Genomic DNA, 6,000 nt, shown 5'->3' with positions numbered 1-6,000 from the left:
CGCCCGCCCTCCCGCCCGCGCGCACGCAGGCGTGTCTCGCGCAGGGTCGGGCCTGTCAGGCAAGAAGCCTCGCGAGATCTGAGACTGAGATGTCTGTCGGGAGGAGGGGAGTGGTGTCGGGGAAGGGGGGGGAACCTGGGCAGCGGCCGAGCTCTGTGGCTTCAGGGCTTGGAAGGCGAGAGGGAGGGTGGTGAAGAGAGTGAGTCGGTGCCGCCGCCCGCTTGAGGAGAGAGGAGGGGTCCCGCTCGCCTGGCGCCCTTCGCGGGCCGAGAGTGCGGAGCAGTCGTGAAACTCCCAGGCCTCTCGGCCCCTGGGGACCCCGCCCCGCCGCCCGCCGGCCCGCGGCCTCTCTTCCCTTTGTGAGCGCCCCCTTTCCAGGGGTGCTGGTGGCGGCGGAGGGGTGCGCGTGGGCCCGCCCGCCGAGGGGCCGCGGCGGGGGACCGACAGGGCCTCGGCTGTGAGGACCGGAGGCGGCCGAGGCCCGGGCCGGCTCCCCCGAGGCGGCGGCGGCGGCGACTCCCGGCACTTCCCGCGCCATCTTAACTGAGCCCGAGCGTTAAGGGCGCCTCCTCGACCCGGTCGTCCCCTCGTCCCCCCCCCCCCGGCCCCTGTCGCAGAGCTTGGGCTGGGCGGCTGGGGGGGGGCGGCGGTCTGTCGCCGGCCCCTCTCGTCACTCTCCAGCACCGCGGCCACCGGAGCGCTCTAGGGGTCTGCGCCAGCCTACTCCGCCCCAGACCTGCCGGCGAAGGGGTAAGGGCACCTCTGCTTTGGGAAAGGAAGACATGGAGGGGGCGGGGAAACTCGGCCCACTCAGGCCTCTCTGGGTGGAGGAAGAGATCTGGGGGTAGAGTGGGGGAGGGAGACAAGGAGGGTCTGCGATTCTGTGGGTGGGGTGAAGGAATTGGTGAGCTGGGCGCCCTCCTGTTTCTAGGGGCCAGAGCAATTGCATTCCTTTTTCCTGAGGGTCACCGGAAGAGGTGGTGGAAGGGGATGTTTCTAGGAAGGTGTGGCCCTAGTAGGGAGATTTGAGTTGACGTGCACCCCGATTTAAAGGCGCGAGGTCCCTTTCTGGTCTCCTCATCCTGCTCCTCCTCCTCCTTTGTAGCATCTGTATTCTTAGGCAGGGAGAATACTCTGGGTAGCCAACTGGATGACTCCCCCCCCCCCAGGAAATCTATACCTTTCTTCTGTAGGGGTTGATGGAAGCATTTCTATCCCCTTACCCTGCCCCCTCTCTGTCCTCTAGTCTACTGCAGTGCTGCAGAAGTCCAAGTCAGATTCTTCATACACAAACCCATGTATATACTGAAGGGGGGGGGGTAGAGAAGGAGCTGCAAGTAATGGCGCTTCCCTTGGAGTGGTTTTTTTCCTATGGTTTAAATCGATTAAAGTACTGTTTAGATTCTTCCCCTGAGATCTGTCCATGGGAAGTGTGTCCGCTCTTGTTACTGTTGGGATATGGCCTCCTGTTAGAACAGTTTTGATGTTTCTCTTGCTCTGTTTTGAGACAGAGGAAGATTCCTGGAGTGACTTTTGGCACGGGGGTGGGTTGGGTTAGTTTTCGTTAGGATTTAATAAAATAGTTTTATATCCCTCCCATTCTTCTCTCTTCCCCCTTTTTCCTCTTTAGCTTTTGTAGTTCTTTTAGAATTATTAGAAATTATTACATTCAAACTGTCAGATGATCAGACATTGTCCCTGGGCTGTGACTTTGTAAGGTTAATACTGTTTTGTATGTCATTGATACAGAAATTTCTGAAAATGATTGTTATAAACTTTTCTGTAGCATTTGTTGCTTCTTAAGGAAATTCAAGGTAATGCTCCCAGTTATGCTGTGATCTGTATCCTGTACTCATTTTTTTTTTTCCACTTTTGCTTCATGTCATACTTGTTTTAAAAGAAACCATCTTGTCTGGTTTGCCAACAATACATGTTGATTTTGTCTTTAGTAGAGTAGAAGCTAAGAATAACAGTTTTAGCATTCTGGCAAATGCCTTCTGAAACAAAAAAAAATTAGCTTTCAAGTCCTGAAGAAGGCTTGATGTACATTTTTTTTTTACTTTTTCTTTCTTCCTTAAAAGAGTCTTGATATACAAACCACTCTCGCCTCCCACTTTATAGACAGGGTCTCCGTATTCAGGCTGCCTTGAACTCAGCAGTCCTCCTGCCTCACCCTCTCTTGTGCTGGGATTACAGGTGTGAGCCTCCACACCTGACTCTACTTTTTCTTTAACTGTTTAGATTTACTAGTTATTTAAAAATGTTCCATAATAAAGAAATACGATAATGAATTGTGTTGATATTTTATTAACAAATCACATTTGATGTCTGAGCTTTCCTTAATGAGTTACTTTTAAATTATGAATACAAGGATTTAAAGATGAAGCAGTAGTGCTAGGCATTGATTTCAGTTCTGCCTCATGTAGCCTAGGCTGGTGTAACTGTGTAGCTGAGGAAGACTTTAAACTGCTGATACCTCTGTCTCCCACCTCCCAAGTTCTCGAATTATAAGTATGAGCCATCATCCAGTTTAAACTTCTTTTTTAAACGGGGGGTTGGGGGGGGTCGGGTCTTTTTGAAACCAAAAAATAAGCAAACATAAAAAAAAGGGTCTTACTACACTATACAGTAGTGAATTCCCTGGCTGATCTGCAGTTTGCTATTAGGACAGATTGGCCTCAAATTCACAAGGATCTGCCTGTCTCAGCCTGCTGTGTGGTGGGATTAAAGGTGTGGGTCACCATGCCTGTCCTAAATTCTTTCTTTAACTTTCATTTATTTATTTATTTATTTATTTATTTATTTATTTATTTATTTATTTATGTCTTTGAGACAGGGTTTCTCTGTGTAGCTTGTTTTAGAGTTTGCCCTGGAGCTGGCCTTGAACTCAACAGAGATCTGCTTGCCTCTGCCTCCCAGGTGCTGGGATCAAAGGTGTGCACCACCACCACCGCCGGGCTAAATTCTTTTATTTCTGGATTTTGAGAATGATGCATTATGCTTTTCTTAAAAAAATGAAAACTTCTGCCTTATTTATCCTCTGTTAGTATTCATCTCATTTAATGTGAGTGGCACCGATGATCATTTGACTTTTTTTGGGGGGGGGGGTTAGGGAACAAGGTTTTGTGTAATACAGATTATCTTCACATGTGTAGCTGAGCCTAGCTAGCCCTGAACTGCTTAACCTGTGCCAATGTGCTTGGAATTCATTGTTTTTGTTGAGGGGGAGGTTCTTACTATGCAGTCCTGCTTTAGCTTTCTAAATGCTGTGCTACTGTGCTTAGCTTCATTTTGAACCTTTATGACACAAAGCGCATGCTGTCCTGTTTGCAGAACTTAGTTTTCTTCTCATACAGGAAAAATTATACTGTGATGCCTGATTTTCTGTTTTATGGTTTATTGTTGATAATGGATTCATATCATACTAGCAAGTATAAATCCAAGCATACTGCATAGTAAAGAGTGACTGTTTTTGTCTTGGAAAGATGCAAGAGAAATCTGTCAGTAGTGGCCAGAAAACTTAAGGATTTACACGGGGTGTAGGTTTAATTGCTTACTTTACTATTTCCTATCAGAACTAAGGCATCCTCTTGATAGCTGGTGGGAGCTCTTCCCTAAAATCGACAAAAATATGCTGGTGATGAGTTAAATAAATTCATTATTAAGGAAAGAACTGACTGAGGGTTGTTTCATGACCTCTGATGCCACCCCACTGTCCGAGAATACTGAGAGCTCTTATTCTGAGTTGATTCCAGATTAGTGTGGTGCTTATGTTTCTAAATAGTTCATCCACAAAATGGAGTGTACATCACTTCCTGTTCTTTCACAACTGGCTCTTTCTCTAGATTCCCTTGTAATGACTTAATTTTTGGCATTCTGATATCTGATTTGTTAATTTGGTTATTCTCATGTTTTATAAGTGGAGGAATTTCTAAGAATCAACTGGTTTTGAGGCTTTTAATGAAGTACTTTTTTTTAAGCATGTCATTGTGAATCCTAGCTGGCCTGTAACGTAGTAGGTAGACCAGGGTATCCTGGACTTGCTGCAATTCAGCCTTTGCTTCTTGAGAATTGTGATTACAGGTATGCTCCACCAAGACTGTTTTTTTTTTTTTTTTTTTTTTTGGTTTTTGATACAGGGTTTCTCTGTGGCTTTGGAGGCTGTCCTGGTAGACCAGCTGGTCTCGAACTCACAGAGATCCACCTGCCTCTGCTTCCCGAGTGCTGGAACTAAAGGCATGCGCCATCACTGCCTGGCCACCAAGACTGGTTTAAGAGTGTCTTTTAAAAAAAGTGGGTGTGCTAGAGGAGGATGTTGAATGTTCTGCTTTATCACTGTCTGCCTTATTCTTTTAAAACCAGTGTATCTTGGTGAATCCAGAGGTCTGCTGATGGCCAACAAGCCTCATTGATCTCCTGTCTGCCTCCCACAGTTCTGAGATTACAGGTGCACATGGCCACAGCTAGGTTTTTTTATATGGGTTCTGGAAATTTGAACTCAGGCTTGTTCACTAACTGCTCTTACTCACTGAATCATCTTCCCTGCACCAAGAATACTTCCTCTCCCCCAGAGTTTTATCTGTATAGCTCTGGCTGTCCTGGAGCTCACTATGTAGACCAGGCTGGCCTTGAACTCAAGAGATACGTCTGCCTCTGTCTCCTGAGTGCTGGGATTGAAGGCATGCACCACCACTGCCTGGCTTCAAGAAAATCTTAATAGTATCAAAACATTGATTCTTAGCCCGGCGATGGTGCCTGCTTTTAATCCCAGCACTTAGGAGGCAGAGGGAGGTGGGTCTCTGTGAGTTCAAGGCTAGTCTGGTCTACAGAGTGAGTTCCAGGACAGTCAGGATTGTTTCACAGTGAAACCCTGTTTAGGAGAAGTAAAACAAAACAAAACACATTGCTTTTATTTTAAAGAATGATGTCTTAAATTTAAACTTTGATGAAAATTAACTATTTTGCTGTGCTGAGAACCAAACCCTGGTCCTTAAGGATGCTAGGCAAGTAATCTTATCACCGAGTTACACGCCCATTGTCGGAAAGGTTTTAAGAGATACTTTAATATACAGAACCAAATATATGGGTACACTAAATAGGAAATAATTACTGTATTTTCTATAATACATACTTTTAGAGAATTTTGGATATAGCAATTATTTCGTTCTTAATACAAAATAAGTATATCTTAGGGTTAGGAATGTAAGTCAGTGATAAGCTTAAGGTCCTGGGTTCAGTTTTCAACATTGTATAAACTGAGTATAGTACAACATGTTTGTAATTCTGCCAGTGGCATGTAATCCCAACATGGAGGTGCAGGCAGGAAGACAAAAAAAATTAAAGATTATTTTTGACTACAGATTAAGTATGAGGCCAACCTGGGCTACATAAGACCCTGCCTTAAAAAATACCTGTATATGGAGACTGCCTCTGTCTCTTGAGTGTTGGGATTAAAGGTGTCTGTCTGCCCCCTTTGTTCACTTAAGTACTCATTCACAGTTCTCTTTCTCCCTCTCCTCTCCCTTTATCTTTCTCTCTCTTTTTTAAATGTGTACGACTGTTTTGCCTAACTGTATATGAATGTAAATGTACTATGTGAGTGTCTGGTCCCTAAAGAGTCCAGTAGAAGGGCATTATATCCCCTGGAACATAAGCTGCCATGTAAGTGTTGAGAACTGATCCTTGGTCCTCTTCAAGAATAACAGCAAGTGTTAACCGCTGAACTATTATCTCTCCAGCACTATTTTATTTTAATTAATATTTTTGAGTCTATATTGCATAATAGCCTAGAGTGGACTCAGATTTACTATGTGGCCCTTGAACTCAAAGTTCCAGGCCAGTCAGGATTACAAACTAAAAAGAAACAAAATTTGGTGGTTTTTAGTAGACATGAATACTTAGTAAAAACCCTAAGTTATATAGGGGTCAGCTGTTGGCATTGGAACTAGAGTTAAGATTATTCTCTTTCTTTTTTTTTTTTTCTAACTTTTTTTATTTGAA

General features: G+C 44.9%; 1 protein-coding gene across 3 annotated transcripts in view; it reads left to right on the top strand.

The window, feature by feature from the left end:
• Positions 1-577: 577 nt before the first annotated feature.
• Taok1 (TAO kinase 1) overlaps positions 578-6,000 on the top strand; it is an 88,807-nt gene continuing 83,384 nt past the window's right edge. For all 3 annotated transcript variants that reach the window (XM_027426647.2, XM_027426652.2, XM_027426648.2), the window contains exon 1: positions 578-750. The gene's annotated coding sequence lies outside the window, so the exon portion shown is untranslated. The remainder of the gene's footprint in view (positions 751-6,000) is intronic.

This window comes from Cricetulus griseus, chromosome 7 (assembly GCF_003668045.3).
Source record: "Cricetulus griseus strain 17A/GY chromosome 7, alternate assembly CriGri-PICRH-1.0, whole genome shotgun sequence".
Lineage (NCBI taxonomy): Eukaryota > Metazoa > Chordata > Mammalia > Rodentia > Cricetidae > Cricetulus > Cricetulus griseus.
This window is presented reverse-complemented; position numbering and strand designations above follow the sequence as displayed.